The sequence below is a fragment of the Ceratotherium simum genome, chromosome 33, assembly GCF_057802395.1.
Source record: "Ceratotherium simum simum isolate JZ-2026a chromosome 33, ASM5780239v1, whole genome shotgun sequence".
Lineage (NCBI taxonomy): Eukaryota > Metazoa > Chordata > Mammalia > Perissodactyla > Rhinocerotidae > Ceratotherium > Ceratotherium simum.
Window position 1 is genome coordinate 17978694 of NC_141932.1, and position 17635 is coordinate 17996328.

Sequence of the window (17635 nt, forward strand, 5' to 3'; positions counted from 1 at the left end):
TTGTGAATCCACATACAAACCCAGGTCTGTTCAAGTCCAGAGATCTTAACCACTACCCTATTCAGGGCATCAGTTTGAGAACACAGTTCAACCTCCAACTCTGCTTTCAACTCCCTGTGTGATCTTTGTACCAGTCGGGATAGGCCTGGTGATGCCACAGCAACCAACAGCCCCAACATCTTGGTGGCTCATGACAACGACAGAGTTTATTTCTCACTCACATCGCATGTCCATCAGGGATCAGGCTGGTGGACTCTGTCTGGAACCTTGTGGACATCATGGAAGAGAGAGCAGGCACACAGCAAAGCACTCTTAAGGCTCTCAAAGCTTCTGCCCAGAATTGACTCGTGTTGCTTCTGCCCACATTTCAGAGACCCTGCAAGGATGTCCCCTTCCTTTCAACACTGGGCCTGGTGACCCTTCAATCCACATGAATCATGAATCAGAAGCCATAGATGAGTCCAGCTACTTGATGTGTGACCTTGACGTGGAGACTCAGGTCTCCATCCCTCATCTGCAAAAGGAGGGTCTATAATGCCTACCTCACAGAGCATTAAATGAGATAAATTATATGAAACACCCCACACAGTGCTAGCCAGAAATACTACCTCCTTCCCTCGTTCCTTTCAGTAGTGTTAGGAATGTCTGTGTCCCCCCAAATTCATATGTTGAAGCCCTGACCCCCCAAAGTGGTGGTATTTGGAAGTGGGGCCTCTGAGAGATAATTAGATTTAGACGAGGCCGTCAGGGTAGGCCCCTCATGATGGGATTAGTATACTTAGAAGAAGAGGAAGAGAGACCAGAGTGAGCGAGCTCTCTGCCACGTGAGGACACAGTGAGAAATCAGCCATCTGCAAGCCAGGAAGAGGGTCCTCACCAGAACCCACCACGCTGGTAACCTCATCTCAGACTTCCAACCTCCAGCTGTGAGAAAATAAATATCTGTTGTTTAAGCCCCCGGGTCTACAGCATTTAGTTACGGCAGTCCAAGCTGACTAAGACAAGTAGCATCCTAACTGCCGTTTACTGAATGCTTGTTACCTACTAAGGACTCTATCTGTACACATTCACTTTTTCAGGAACAATGACTAATCCCAGAAAAACTGGGCCTAAGAGAGAGGAAGGGACCTGCCCAATGTCACTGTTACTTAGCTGTGGTCCCCCAGCTCCACATCCACTCTTCTCTGCCCTATGAGGCTGGGCTGGGAGTTTGAAAACTACATTTCCCAGGCTCCCTTGCCACCTGACTTCTGCAATGAGGAAGTACTCCAGGTCAGAAGGTGAAACGTGCTTCCCCCACCCCTGCTTCTGATAGCCTCTGTGGAACTGGCTGGGCTGCCTCCTCCATGGCCCCAGCCCTGACCACACAGCCCCCCATCCATGGTTCCAGCACAGGCCACCCCACAGTATGGCAGCAAGGGGGCTCCTAGGTTGTGCTAACATCACCTGCTCTGGCTCCCCCGGCCCTAGGGGTGGTAGATGCTTCCTACAGTTGCTAATCTCCAGGGTACTCCCAACGGCAGGTTGTGTTTTTCCAAAAAGGGCCACAGCAAGATTTTTGGTCCTACGTGCTTTTTCAGAGCCTTGGCCCTCTCACTCCCCATCAAGGGTGGAGCCCAGCTCCCCTTCCCTTGAACCTGGATGAAGAGAGCACGGCAGAAGCGATGCCGCCTGACTTCAGAGGCTAGGTCATAACAGGCAGTACGGCTTCTCTCTCTCGGGATAGGATGCTCACCCAAGAGTGTCTATCGCTGAGAAACAAAATCACCACAAAGTTATCGGCTTAAAATAGCGCTCATCTATTTATCTCACAGTTCAGGGGGTCAACGGTGGGCTTGGCTAGGTTCTCTGCTTAGGATCTCACAAGGCTGAAATCAAGGTCTTGGGCTGGGCTCTTATGTGGGGTTGGGGTCCTCTTCCAGACCCACTCAGGTTCTTCACAGAATCCAGTTCCTTGAATTTGTAGGACTGAGGTCCTCTCTTGCTGGCTCTTGGCTGGGGGAGGGGTCACTCTTGGCCCCTAGAAGCCATTCTCAGGTTCTTTCCACATGGCCCCCTCCAACTTCAAGCCGGGAATGCCGCATCCAGTCGTTTTCATGCTTCAAACATGACTTCTCCTGCTGCCAGCCAGAGAAAACTCTCTGCTTTTTAAGGGCTTATGTGAGTACATTCAGCTCACCCAGATAATCTCCCTTTGGATGATCTCTAAGTCAACTCGTCAGTTACCTTAATTAGACCTGCAAAATCCCTTTTGTCATGTAACATATCATCATGAGGGTCGTATCTCATCACATTCAAGGTCCCAGGGATTAGGGTGGAAATCTTGGGGGGCCATTTTAGAATTTTGCCTACCACAAGCCAACACTGCATGTCATGAGGAGGTCCAAGCCATGCAGAGAGGCTCCCTGTAGGTGTCCAACTATGGCCCCAGCATAGGTGTCAGCTGGCACCATGCAACAACCGCCAGAATTGTGAGCATATGAGCCTTCAGGTGGCTCTAGCCCTCGGCCCTCAAACCACCCCAGCCCATGCACCAGACATCACGGAGCAGAGACAGGCCATCCCCAAATTCCTACTCCTGAACTGTTTTATGCCACTAGGTGTTGCGGTGAGTTATTACACAACCCCAGTAACTGGGACACCCCCCTTCTTCCTCTCTGCCCTCCAGCTCCCCTCCTTCCCTCTTTTGCTCTCCGAGCCCTTCCCACACAGCGGAAGCATCCCTTGAATGAAATTCCTCCTGTTGAAACACCTGGGGTGCTTTTTCTTTTCCTGACTAAGCCCTATTGATCTATCCCCCTTTCTTCTTTGTTAATAGAATCCCATTGTGTCCAGAATCTGGGGCAGCCATGTACCTTATGAGAAGCTGGGGCCTCTCTCAACCCTGGGAACTGGATCTTGATTAGGTAAGGTCAATCAGGGTAACCCATCCCCTTGCCAGGGATTGGCCAGCTCAATTCTGTTCAATGGGACATGAGGGAAGTCTGCTAGGGAATGGGGTTTCCGGGAAGACAAGGATGGGAGGCCACTTCTTCCAGCTTTGAATGTGGTTGTATGAGGGCATGATTCTGGAGCTCTGGCCATCATCACGCAGACACCCACATGCTGAGGATGGCAGGGTCGCAAGGTAGGTTCTCGATGACTCCTTTGAACTGCTGAATCCATGACTCCTGGGTACCCCCTGTTTCCATCCTTCTGTCAAGCTGTATAATATTAGCTGTTCCTTCCTGCCCCTAGCTCAGGGCCCTTGTGTTTGCAGTTCCCTCTGCCTGGAATGCCCCCACCTCCACCCCAGACATCTGCACTGTCTTCTCCCTCGTCCCCCTCAGGTCTTTCCTCAGAAGTGACCTTACTGAGGCCTCTGAACCCACCTATATAAAAGTGCACTCCTTCCACAGCATTCCTGGTTCCTCTGCCCCACACTGTGTTCTCCCCAGAGCACTTGTCACTATCTGGCACGTTATATGTGATGTTGATTATCTTCCTCCCCCACTGAAACATAACCCTCCTGAGAGCAGGGAATTGTGTTTACTGTGTATCCCCCGGGTCTAGAACTGTGCTCAATGCACAGTATGTGATCAACATTTGTTAAATGAACACTAAGTGAATTGTTTCAGTTCTGCTAGTTGGACTTTCTATTACTTCCGGCTGAAAGCAAATGGTTCCTGGCATTCTTCCTCCTGTGAGCTCCCCATTTTCACCTCTCTGCTCAATCCTTTGGGTCCAACGCTTGCTCTAAAATGACGCTCACTCCAGACTGAGCGTTTGATCTTATGTCCACCCTGGCTCCCAGACATTGTCATCTGCAGGTCCCCTCAGGTCCCAGAATCCCCAGCCCAAGATAGGCCTGGCTTTCCTTGGCCCCAGAGGAGACGGTAGACCACATCAGGGCCCTCCTTGAGGCTGCAATGTCAGAAAAAGGCATTGTGGGATGCGATTCATTGACATTTGGTTCCAGCTGGGAGATTGAGCCCAGACAGAAGAGGGCTCATGGAGGGAGGGTGATGGGCTGCTCTAAATGCCTGGGAAGGGGGTGTATTTGGTCCTCGAGCCCCATCTTGGCTGCCCAGGACTCTGCTAGACCCTAAAGAGAGAAACAGGAAAAAGAGGAGTTGCTTCCCAATGCTGGGAAGAAGAGACACAGGCCTAGTCTGAGGGAGTAGCCTGGTGTTGAGGGACCTCCTAGCTTGAGGAAGGAGGCTTAGTCTTTGAGGCCCCCAAACGGGAGGAGAATGTGTAACCATGGAGGCATCTCTAATCTGAGAAAGAAAAACAGCCTAGTCTGAGGGAGGAGGTACAGCCTTTGGGGTCCTGGTGTGAGGAAAGAGGTCTAGCCTTGGGGAAGCTCGGTCTGAGAGAGGAGGCTCACCCCTGGTTCCTGACTTTCTCACCAGAGCTTCCAGGCCCCCCAGAGATGCCCTGGTAGAGGGGAGCCAGGGCGCCATCTAGCGACGTGTGGAAGAAGCTGGGGTTCCCGGGCGAGGGTGGTCGAGGCGGGACTCCTCAAAAGAGCGCCGCGGTGCCCGGGGCGACCGCCAGCACAGACAGGGTGCGGCGGAGGACAGGTGCCGCGCCCGAGTGGCACTTGGAGCCCACGATGGCGCGTTGGCTGGAGCTGCAGTGGGGCCGGCGGGCCAGCCGGAGGCAGGGGAGCGCCGGGAGCCCCTCGGTCCCGGCCGCCTGCGGAGACCGGGTGAGGACTGCGACTCGCGGACGCGCGCAGGCCGGTGCCACCCTGCACGCGCGCTCCAGCGCATGCGCGCGCCACCACTGGCACCAGCGCCGCCTCCCGGTCCCCAGACGTCGCGGTTTCTCAGACCCAGCGAATTTCCCGAAACCGCCTCCAGCCCCGCGGGGCCGCCTATTTCGCCAGGTCAGAGCCTTGGGATCTGCCAACCTCGCTGAGGTTTCGTAAAAGGAAAGACTTTCTCACATCGAAAAGGAAACATGGGAGCAGCCAATCTCGGGGGAATGGCAGGTCCTGGAATCCATGTCCTTCGTGAAAACTCACCAGGAATGTTCTGACCCTTGAGCTCCGGCCTGGGGTCTGGTCACCATTGTCATTTCATTGTACCTTACATGTACGTTAGAGGTGACCTTTTACTTGTGTTCCATATTAATAAAAACTGATACCCAGAGGCCACACTATTTCCCACACTACTCCAACCGGTCTAGTGCACAGCTTTCTCTACTAGTTGCTATGCTTCTTCAGAGCCATGTATAATATAATATGATATGATATGATGTGATATATTTATATATAAATACTGTATAAATATACAAACATAACCGGTTTATTGAGGACTTGATGGAGGATATGAAAGGAAAAGGTCTTATTTTACCAACAAAAAACAGCTCACCACAATTGCAGGATTTTGTTTGTTTTTGCAGGGAAAGATTCATCCTGAGCTAATGTGTGTTGCCAATCTTCCCCTTTTTTCTTTTTTTTTGTCCCCAAAGCCCCAGTGCACGGTTTTATATCCCAGTTGTAAGTCATTCTAGTTCTTCTCCGTGAGTCACAGCCATAGCATAGCAACTGACAGATGGGTGGTGTGGTTCCCCGACCCGGAAGTGAACCCGTGCTGCCAAAGCGAGCCACCGATCTTTAACTACTAGGCCATGAGGTCTGGCTCCGTAGGTTATTTTTAAGTTCTTATCTTTTAGAGGTATGTGTGGACATACTTATGGTTGAAGTGATACCATATCTGAGTTTGCATTCAAAATAATATGGGGCTGGGAGTGGAGATGAAACAGCATTGGTCGTGAGTGGATAATTATTGGAGTTGGCTGAAGGGTACATGGGGGTTCGTTAAACTGTTCACTCTTTTATTTATCTTTGAACTTCTCCATAATAAAAAAGCTAAAAGAAATGTAAGCCTCACGGCGTGGTCTGTATTTGTCTCATTTTGCCCTGAACTGGAGTATACTTCCTCAGTGAGCCATGTTTGTGAGTCATTGTCCCACACCCACCCTTATGCACACCCACCCACACTTGCGCACGTGCACACACATCTCAATCACAAAGGCCCACACTCAGTCAACGCAACACGCCCACCCACCCTGTCCACTGACACATCACCCCTCCCAAGAAACACACACACGCCCACACACACGTAACACTGTGCATACAAAGCCAAGTTCACTGGCACATCCGTTCCCTGGACAATGACTAATTGAAGGCCTGTCCAGTTCACATAAACCTTATACACAGAAAGGTCATGACACCTGACACTGAATTTCGTTACTTCTGAGACGCATATCCCCCCACCCTCCCACCCCTGCCGCATACACATTTTAACATTCCCAACTAGAGCTGTCTTCTGTCTTCCCATCCATATCATCTTAGACTCCCTGAAATGCCATATATAGCACTTACTGCGTTCTAGAATTACACTGTTCAATACAGCAGCCGCTAGCCACATGTGGCCGTTGAGCACTTGAGATGTGGCTGGTCTGAACTGAAATGTGCTGCAAGTATAAAATCCACACCACGGGCCAGCCCCGTGGCTTAGCGGTTAAGTGCGCGCGCTCCGCTACTGGCGGCCTGGGCTGGGATCCCGGGCGCGCACCGACGCACCGCTTCTCCGGCCATGCTGAGGCCGCGTCCCACATACAGCAACTAGAAGGATGTGAAACTATGACATACAACTATCTACCGGTGCTTTGGGGAAGAAAAAAAGGAGGAGGATTGGCAATAGATGTTAGCTCAGAGCCGGTCTTCCTCAGCAAAAAGAGGAGGATTAGCACGGATGTTAGCTCAGGGCTGGTCTTCCTCACACACAAAGAAATAAAATAAAATAAAATCCACACCACATTTCAAAGGCTTAATAGGAAAAAAAAATGAATGTAAGATATCTCATTTATAATTTCTCTCTCTTTTTCTCTTTTTTTTTTGTGAGGAAGACCAGCCCTGAGCTAACATCTGCCAATCCTCCTCTTTTTGCTGAGGAAGACTGGCTCTGGGCTAACATCCATGCCCATCTTCCTCCATTTTGTATGGGACACCGCCACAGCATGGCTTGCCAAGCGGTGCGTTGGTGCGTGCCCGGGATCCGAACCGGTGAACCCCAGGCGGCCGCAGCGCAGCGCACACACTTAACCGCTTGCGCCACCGGGCCGGCCCCTCATTTATAATTTTTTATATTGATTACATGTTGAAAATGATAACAGTCGGCTATATTGGGTTAAACAAAATATATTATTAAATTAATTTCACCTGTTACTTTTTACTTTTTTACCGTGGTTACCAGAAAAAATTAAATTATACACGTGGCTCACGTTATACTTCTTTTAGACAACACTCATCTCGAAGTTTCATGGATTATCTTTTTAATTCTCACAATAAGTCATATAAGTTAGAGACTATAATTACCCCCTTTCTCAGACGAAGTAATTAAGGCACAGAGAGGTAAAGTCACTGGCCCAAAGTCACCCAGCTCATAAGTGGTAGATCCAGGATTTGAACCCAGGCAGCCTGGCCCCACAGTCCTGCTTTATGCCCTCCCCTCTGTCACCTCTCTCAGAAACTCACTTCATCCTCACAAAGCCATGTGAGGTGTCCTTCCACCATCCCCATTCACCAGAAGAGAAAACTGAGGCTCAAAGAGATGAAGTCACATATCTTGGGCCACATTTACACAGAGTAAATGATGGAGGTGGACCCCAAACTCAGGCATGCCTGTATCCAAAACCAGTAGGCTCGGGCTTACTCACGTGCACGCACACACACACACACTACCATCTTCAGGCACCCGGTCCAGCTGGACACAGTTGGTCTCCCCAGTGGGCACAGGAACTTGCTCGGGGGCATGAGACCAGCAGAGCTGCTGTATAGGGGAGGGTGAAAGTCAGGTGGGAGGACTCTCGGGACCTCTCAGGGCCCTCTGTGCACTCATAGGCTCTACCACAGGGGAATAACCTTAATGGGATTTCCCACTCAGCTGGGGTCCGGGTACTTAGGCAGCCTGGTTGGGGAACGGGGGTTGCGTGATGCTCCTGACTGCCTGCCTTCCTCACCCCAGGACAAACTCTCCTCCAAAGTCGCCCTACCTCCTCCTCAGCCACCCATCTGACTGCTTTCTAGTGGAAGTGTACCGAGAAGAGTGGCCTCTTGGCAGTTGCCTTGGCAACAGGTGGTGTTGACCCAGAAGCCAAAACCAACGCTGTAGGTCAAGGCAGAGATGGAGTTGTCAAATTTGCAGTCCGTGGAGGCCACGCAGGAACCATTTCTCCAGGCAACAGAGTTATCTTGCACTAAGGCTGGAGAGATGTGGAGGAAAGGCAAACACAAGCCACCACCCAACTGAAGCCGCCAATCCCCCTGGGTGTCATTGTTGGCATTCGCTTTGCCTGAGATCCCCCCCAAATACACTCAAAGCCTGTCACTGTTCATCAAGACGCATTGTTCAGAAAGCCTTCCTTCCTCTATCTTCTCCCCTTAAGGTTCCCATGAACACCGGAGTGATGTCTTCCCAACCTGTATATGAGCACCTCGGGGGCTTAGCCTGAAACTTCTCTAGGATCCCAGAAATGCACAGCACTGGGCCTGGTATGCTATCCTTACTGTTCCTATTTATGCTGCTAGAAAACAGAAAAGAGCTGGTTTCTAGTTCTTCTTCATTTACAGAAGAGTCCAGTTTTTCCCCTTATGGGGCAGACTGACATGAGCCTTGGGGGGCTCCTTGCCCAGAACGTTCCAGTAGACACCAGGATGGCCCCAACTGTATCTACCATCCCACATGCGTTTTTGCAGCGTGACCCTACCACTCCTGCATCAAGAGGTGGAATCTATTGCCTCATCCCCTAAATCTGAGCTGGCCTTTTGACTTGCTCTGGTCAACAGACTGTGGCAGAAGTGACACGGTGCCAGTTCTGGCTTTCTCTCTGAAGAAGTTGGTGGTTTCCACTTCTTTCTTCTCGGAAGCCAGCCACAATATTGTAAGGAAGCTCAACTAGGCTGCTGACTGATGAGAGACCACATGGAGGGAGGTCCCGGAAGGTGAGAGGCTGTATCGAATGTTCCAGCCCCAGTGGAGTTCCCAGCTGAATGCAGCCACAACAGCGACCTCAGCCTCCACCCCCTGGAGCAGAAGAACAGCCCAGCTGCGCCCAGTCACCCCACAGAGCAGTGAGAAATAATAAATCATAGTTGTTTTAAGCCACAAACTTTCTCTTTAATGGTGGTAAAAAACACATACAAAATTTACCCTCTTAATCATTTTTAAGTGCACAGTTCAGTAGTGTCAACTATATCCACGCTGTTGTGTAACAGATCTCTGGAACTTCTTCATTTTGCGAAACTAAAACTCTATACCCGTCAGCCAACAACTCCCCATTTCCCCCTCCCACCAGCCCCTGGCAATCACCGTTCTACTTTGCTTTCCCATGAATCTGACTACTCCAGATCCTTATATAAGTGGAATCGTACTGTGTTTGTCCTTTTGTGGCTTAAGCCACTATATCTTGAGCTGACTTGTTATTCAACAATAAATAGCTATGACAAATACGGCATCAGATTGTAAACTCACATCCTCCGCTGCATCCAGCCTCTGTCCTCCATGACCGGGAAAAGGCTACGTGGCGGGAGTGGAGGCAGCAGACATGGGAAAGCAAGGAGAGGCCTTGCTGTGCCGCAGGCCTGTTCCTGTCTCCCCTCCCCTATCCTGTCCCCAGGGGCACTCACCTGTGATGCCCGCCGTCTGAAGGCAGTGCTTCCTATCTGCCGGGCAGGGGAGAGCGTCGCAATGGTAGAGGTTTGAGCAGGTGAAGCAGCTGGTGACTTGAGCCTTCGTGTGGGTTGCAGTTGCCTGGGGACCTGGGGAGAGGGGAAGAGGGTGCTGGCTGGAGGACAGCCTCTGCGTGTGTGTGTGTGTGTGTCTGTGTGTGTGCGTGTGTGTGTACATTTCTGGGCACATCGGTATGTGCCTGTGCAAATGTGCTATGTGTGCACTTTTGCAAAGATGCATTGTGTGGATGAGCATGCAGACCTGTTTCTCTGTGTGCACACATGGTTGTGTGTGCCTATGTTGAACTCTGCGTTCCAGAACTGTCGTGGGCGGGTGGGGATGTTTGTATGCATGCCTCTGTGAGCCCATGTGCAAGTAGGTGTCTGTGTGCGTATCTGTGTGAACAGATGGTTCACACAGCACATGGTTATGCACATATGTGTAAGTCTGGTTTTGTGGGTCTGTGTGTGTTTCTGTGTCCGGTTGTGTCTGTGTTTCCAGCAAGGTTTGGGGTGCTTGGATATATACGTTGGCGTTCCGATCTGAACGCCTGTGGCTATTAATAAACTGTTGCAGCATGTCTGTGTCTATTTTGTGCTTTTGTGTGTTTGCGTGTTTGTACCCGTCTCTCTCCCATTCCCATTGGTCGTATGGATCTGACAACCAATGCGTCCCTGCACAGATGTGTTATAAGTTCATAGGGATTGTAAACGCAAAATTCCATGTCCCGTATTCCAGTTGTTAGTAATCCTATTTTGCCCTCTTTCCTTTCCATGTTGTAAATTTTGAGCTCCTGACCCACGTTTTTTTTCTTCACTGTGATCATTCATTTAATCCACTGCTTGGTTTTGAAAAGTAAAACTCCTAGCAGCTGGTAATCAGAGGAAGCGAAGGTGAGAAGGTTCCCACTTCGCCTGCAGACTCAGCAAACAGATCCTTTTCTGCATCACAGAACTATCCTCGCTGTGTGGTTTCTAACAAAAGCATCTTCTACTTCCCCAGAGCTGAGGGAAGGCTCCTCTATCCAGGTTTGAAAATTGCCTTTCTCACCTCTGAAACGTCTGTCATTCTGTCTAATTGTCTCACTTAAAAAGCTGTAGCCCCAGTAAATACCATTTCAATTAGCGTCTCTCTCTTCTGGAACATTGTCGATGTTCTTTGTTAGGCCAGAAGAAGACTGTTGGCAAATCTGTCTTCTTTCATAAGCAAGGAAGTGAAGAAAAGAAAGAAAAAGACCATCAGGTTTCTTATTTAAACTGAGTTTAGATCTCTAGTCTCGCTTACACAACAGGATGTTTGTGTTTAGAAATGCGTACTCCTCTGTAGCTGGGTTTTGGGTGCTGGGATGTAAATGTGCATGTTTGTGGATGTGTGGAGGTGTGCCAACGGGCTTTTCTGCTTCTGGGCGTGTCCGGTGGTGTGTGTGTGCATACGGGTAATTGCACTCCCTAGGAGCATGATGGTAGGGGGGAGAGGATACCCTGGGAACACAGGATTGGGAAGGGCATGTGGGATCCAGGGAGGGCAGAGAGGGTGGGGTCTCAGAAAGTCAGGGTTCGAAGCATCTAGCTGGGTGGGAGGACCCATGTAGTTGCATTCAGGCCTAGTGATGAGATGAAATCCAGACATTTCCAGGCCCAGGGTGGTGTTCGCTCACAGGTGGCAGACCTCTGGAGTAGCACAGCCCTTGAGGATTTGGGGACCTCCTGCAGAAACAGGGGGAAGCTGCAAGGGGAGACTCAGAGCCCGAGCCTTCTCACCCTGGTGTCTGTCTTTCTCTGTCTGAAAGTTCCCATCTCTCCCAATAGTTCTATATGGTTCATTTTCAAATTTGCCTGGTCATTTCTTACAACATTTTGTTGCCTGCTCATTTTTGTGATTCTAACTTTATTCCTTCAAATATGTCGCACACAGTTATGTTCCATAGCTGATAATTACAACAGCTGAGCTCCTCACGGGTCTACATCTGTTGTTTGTTGCCTCTGCTCTCACTCATGCTGCCTTGTTTCCTTGTGCGTTTCATGAGCTCTGATTGTGAGCTCATGTTTGGTTGATGTTAATCTGTGGGAGTCCTGGGGGCTTTTCCCTGGAGAGGATTTGCCTTTGCTTAACTGAGAGCCAGGAGGTGCTACCAACCTGGGATCATTTCAGCCTCCTCCCAAGGCCCCTGGCTTATACGGGAGTCTAAGGGTCAGTTCCCCAACTAGACCCAAGACTTAGTCACCCAAAGCAGGCTATTATCAGCATTTGCTCTCAGGGCCACTGTGCCTTTCACATTTGCTTACTGCTCTCATTCTGATTTCTGCTCATATTTTTATTTTGTTTGGGGACCCTTGGAAATTTCCCTAATTCCAAAAGCCCCAAAAAGGATAGAAAAATATTTTTATACAGCATCTGGTTCGTCTGTAAACAGTGGCATAGCAAGGAGGAGTTAGTGGGAGCAATCCATTCTGGGAGCAGGCTACAATGGGGTGTATTGTCTGTAGAGCATTTAAAAACAATAATAAAACTGACTAAAGGTCAATCTGCTTTTTATTATCACCATAGTCCAGCATTTCTAAACAATAGAAGTGATAAAATATTCCTCCCGCCAGGGTGGACCACTCCCACCACTCCTTATGTTCCCAGTATGCACCTATTTGTAGCAGGAAGACCCTTCAAAGGATCTGTCCACCAGACGGCCAGGAACAGAAGCCCAGAGCACTCCTCTCTGTCACTTCATCGGCTTCATAGTTAGTCTATCCTCTGATCGGTGTGGTTCTATTTGAAGCCTTTTGCTCAAAAAGCTTCTGCTCCAACCATTTGCAAACACATAGTGGTGAATTTAAAATACATCTGCCATTTCTTTGACACATCAAGAGGTTAGGGTCTATGCCTTCTCCCCTTGAAACCAGATGGACTCTTGTGACCATTTCAACGACTAAAGCATGGTAGAAATGACATTATGTGACTTCCGAGGTTAAGTCAACAAAGATCGTGCAGCTTCCACTGTGCTGGAATATGCGTTCTTGAAGTCTTCAGCCGCTATGTAAAGATGGTGGCAGCCATGATGTGAGGAAGCCCAATCTAACCAATGTAGAGAACCACATAGAGAGGCCCTGAGATTACATGAAGAGAGAGGGAGACACCCAGCCAGCCCCAGCTGCTGCCTTGTTTGCTGCAGCATTCAGTATCAAAGTCTCCAGCCGCCATGGAAAGAGCCCTGAGGCGGCCATTCTGTGAGGAAGCCCAGTCTAACCAATGTGGAGAGAACACCTGGAAAGGCCCGGAGTGTACATGTGTGAGATGCTCAGAAAGCCCCCAGTTGCTCTCAGCCCTTCAGCTCCAACTCTAGCTACCCTCTGACTGTAACCCCATGAGAGACCCAGAACTGTCCAGCTGAGCTCTTCCAAATTCCCAACCCACAGAAACTACAAGAGTTAATAAAATGACTGTTGTTGCTTTAAGCCACTGTATTTGCCAGTAATTTGTTAAATAGCAACAGATAACCAAAACCCACATGCAAGAGAACCTCAACAATTACCTGTGCAGGTGGGAGGGAGGCCTGCCACGCACGTGACCTCCTGAAGGAAACCCTTACCTGCACTCCATGTCCCGTTCAGGGTGAGACACACAGTCTGGTTCCCGGTGCAGTTCATAACCAAAAGGGAGTCACACGGGGCCCCAGAACAGTAGTGACACTTCACCCCGGTCAGCTGGGCTTCTGGCCCCGCCTCTGGTGGGAGTGGGTGTTGTCAGTGGAGTGGAGGCTGAGAAACACCCCCTCTCAGCCCTCCTTCTCCAACCAAGCCCTCTGTTCTTGCTGCCTCCCCCCACCACAATCCAGAGCATTTTCCTCCAAAGTGAGACCAGCCTGGTCTCAGCCACCTCCTTCCGGGCCCTGAAGACTTACTCTGAGGAGCATTGAACAGAACCGACAGTGGAGCTGGCCCCACATTGTTCATTTGTCCTAAACAAACCTTCGGCCTGGATCCTAAGGTCCTCATATTCATTCCACAAACATTTCTTGAGTGCCTACTGTGTGCCAGGCCCTGTTCTGGAGATACAGCCCTGACCACACTGACAAAAGCCCTCCCTTAGAGACCTCAAATTCCAAAAGTGATCCTGTTATTTCAGGTTTTAAGACATTGTGGTGTTCTGCAAAAGAGCTGGACCATGGCTTCCAGATTCTTCACCATCTGATTAATTTTCAGAGCTTTCTTAGAGATCTGAAACATTTCAGAGGCAGCTATTTACGCATACTTTTCCTGAGTCAAAACTAAACCATCGGGCCGGCCCGGTGGCTTAGCGGTTAGGTGCACGCGCTCCGCTGCTGGCGGCCCGGGTTCGGATCCCGGGCGTGCACCGAGGCACCGCTTCTCTGGCCATGCTGAGGCCGTGTCCCACATGCAGCAACTAGAAGGATGTGCAGCTGTGACACACAACTATCTGCTGGGGCTTTGGGGGGAAAAATAAATAAATAAAATCTTTAAAAAAAAAAAAAAAACTAAACCATGAATCGTATTAACGTGGGTTTGTATTGAAACGTTGGCAGTTACAGAAAAGTAGACTGAAGAAAACACGACTACAGAACCCTGCTAATATGTGACCGCTGGCTACGTGTGCCTACTGAGCACTCGAAATGTGGCTGGTTCCCTTTAAGATGTGCCGTGGGTATCAAATATGCCCTAGATTTCGGAGGCCTAGTTTGAAAAAAGGAAGTAAAACATCTCATTCATAATTTTATATTGATTACATATATGTTGAAATAATATTTTAGATATGTTACCTTAAATAAAAAAATATTATTAAAATTAATTTCACTTGTCTCTGTACTTTTTAATGTGACTAATAGGAAAGCTGGCATTCCATCTATGGCTCATATTATATTTCTACTGGACAGCACTGTGATAGATCATCTACCAAAAGACAATTTCTCGAAGTATTTCGAGGTGGTCCCTCTGATCTTTCTTGACACACAAGAGTTTTGTTTAATGCAATTATAATCATAACTGGCTTTTTATATACTGAATAGCATGCCCACCTCTCAGCTTAGACCTGGCTGTTTTATTTGGTTGAGGTGCACAACTCAAGAGGAGGGAAATCCCGGGGCCAGCCCAGTGGTGCAGCAGTTAAGTGCACGCGCTCCACTTCAGTGGCCCGGGGTTTACAGGTTCGGATCCCAGGCGCGCACGGACGCACCACTTGTCAGGCCACGCTGTGGCAGCGTCCCATATAAAGTAGAGGAAAATGGGCACGGATGTTAGCCCAGGGCCAATCTTTCTCAGCAAAGAAAATGAGGAGGATCGGCATTGGATGTTAGCTCAGGGCTGATCTTCCTCAGCAAAAAAAAAAAGAGGAGGGAAATCCCAGTTGTCTGGAAGGATGGCTAGTAGCCCCAAGTGTGGAGCTGTCTCAGGTCTCCCCATTGCTACACCTGCCAAATATAAATTCTTTCTTCTGAGAATAACCAAGCAACCAAAAATGATGGTTATCATCACTTGGGCCAGGTCTAGCGTGAGGCCAGCGAGGAGTTCCCAAGGTCATGCTCACTGTCGAGGTCATGCAAGTGCAGAGTCAGCATCTCCTTAAATGGTGCATCCTAGGCGCCTTGCTGGCCTCCCCCTAGACCTGGGCTTGTCCTCACACATAACATTTCTTATTCTGCTTGACTAGCCTTCAGAGGAGCTCCTCTCCGAAGGAGAAATCAGATCTGGGCTTCTCTCCAGTCCCCCAAGAACTCGATAAGCACAGTGACAATTTTTGGAGTGCCCATTCTATGCCAGCCTTGTGCTGGATCCCCACCTCAACCACTGCAATGCTTATTTCACACTCATCTTCCAGATGAGGAAACTGAGGTCTCTTTGCCCCAATCAGCCAGGCAGAGCTGGAAACCGAGGCCAAGTGCCCGTCACACCCCACCCGGGTACGTGACCCTTAATGCCTGCTGACAAACCTTGTGGGGTGGCCCTGCTACAGGTGTTCTTGCAACAGACTGTGCTGACTCAAAGACTCACATGGGAGCCATAGATCAGGGTGTAGACACCTTCTCGGCATTCCCAAGGAGCCACGAATGACTCGTTCTTGATGAGAGTCCCATTTTCTGGGGATAGAGGTTGAGGAGGGGAGATTGGAGACCCCTGCAAGCCCTCCCAGACCTCTGCCCCCTCTGTGGCAATTCCCAGAGGTCAGTCTGGGACCTGAGCTGGCATTGAGACCACCCTAGCCCCCCACCCCAGCAGTGGCGAGCTGAGCTATGAGGCATGAGGCAAAGTTTGGAACCTCTAGTCCCAGGGTGGCTCCTCCATGCCTCTCCCCACCAGCCCCTGCCCACCCGCTTCGTCCCTCCTCTCTGCCCAGCCCCCGACGGGTCCCCTACCCAGCTGCACCTAGCTAAGCAAGCAGGAGTCCCGGGCCGGAGGACAAGCTGTGTTGGTGCACTTTCCCAGCAAAGAGCAGGCTGGACACATCTCAGAGGTCCCTGTGGGGAGAGAGGAGTGATCAGACCCTGCAATTTGAGGAGGAGAAAGAACACACACACACACACACACACACACACACACACACACACACATAGTCACAGGATTCAAGAACAGGACTAAAGGCTGGAGGCGGGTGGGCTGTTGGGAGAAGATCAAGGAACACTTTCCTGGAGGTGTGTGAATGGCATTCCGGTGGGAGCAGCAGCATGGGCAGAGGCTTGGAGGTGGGACTTAGCCTCTCCAAGCTGGAGCAGCTGGCCGTCTCCATCTAATCCACCGGTTCTCACCACGGAACTCTTCCTCCAAATAGCTCCCTTACAAGCCCGGAATTGAACAGACAAAAGTGGAATTTCCCTGCTTACGCTGGGCTGAGGAGACTCCGTCAATCCAGTCAGCCTTGTCGAACTCCAGAGAGGCCCCTCAGGTCCTTGCAGGAAATCTCCAGGCTCTGAGAAGCACAGTGGGAAAAGGGCTGAGCTGATCTCATACCTCCCTCTTACAGACGAGGAAACTGATGGTCCTACAGGCTCACCCAAGGCCACACAGTGAGACCCTGGTGAGGTTCCCAGGCAACTTAATTCCCAACCTGGTCAACGGTGACAGAATTAGAACCAAAGGGGAGATAGGCAGGCAAAGTAAAGGAATAATAATAACTCTCTTGGCTATCAATAACAGGCCCCCTTCAGGCAGGTCTGCTTATGGCCTGATACTGTTCTAAGCTCTTAAAAAGCTCCTCAAACATATTAATTCAACGAATGCCCCCAACAGCCCTCTGAGGCAGGGTCATTATCACCCTCATTTCACAGATGGGGAATCTGAGGCACAGAGAGGTTAAGTGGCTTGCCCAAGGTCACACAGCTCAGAAGCGGCTGCACCGGGATTTGAACCCAGGCAGCCTGGCTCCAGAACTATGCTCTCAAACACTCCCTTCAGCTGCCTCTGCTAGACAGAAAGCCAAGGTGGAAAGCACTGGGCTCAGATTCTGAAGCTGGATTCCCACCACCCATGGGCTGACTCTCTTGCTCTTTGAGGGACCCCACACCGTGCACCCACCTGCTGGGGCGGCCAGCACTCCCAGAAGCAATAGAGCAGGGAGGAGCCGTAGCATTATCCAGGCCGGGGGGCGGTGGGGAGGGAAGCAGGACACAGGTGCCCCAGCCTTTTCTTCAAGGGCCTTGGTGAGGATGGCAGCCCTCGAAGAGGGAGAGCAAACAGGCCCGGGAGACAGCGCCCCACACGCTGTCCTAGCCGCTGAGACACCTGGCGGGGAGGGGCTTAGGGAGCATGGAGATGGGGAAACTGAGTCCTGAGAGGTGTATGGAAGAAGCCCGAGGCTACTCAGTGAAGCTAAAGAAGGAGGGGTGGGCATGTTATTATCATTATTATTACTAGTATTAATAGGTCACCTGGCCACTCCATAGAGATGTTAACTCATTGAACCCTTACAAC

General features: G+C 50.3%; 1 pseudogene; it reads right to left on the reverse strand.

The window, feature by feature from the left end:
- Positions 1 to 4503: 4503 nt before the first annotated feature.
- LOC147912868 (uncharacterized) lies at positions 4504 to 17294 on the reverse strand (annotated as a pseudogene).
- Positions 17295 to 17635: the final 341 nt, after the last annotated feature.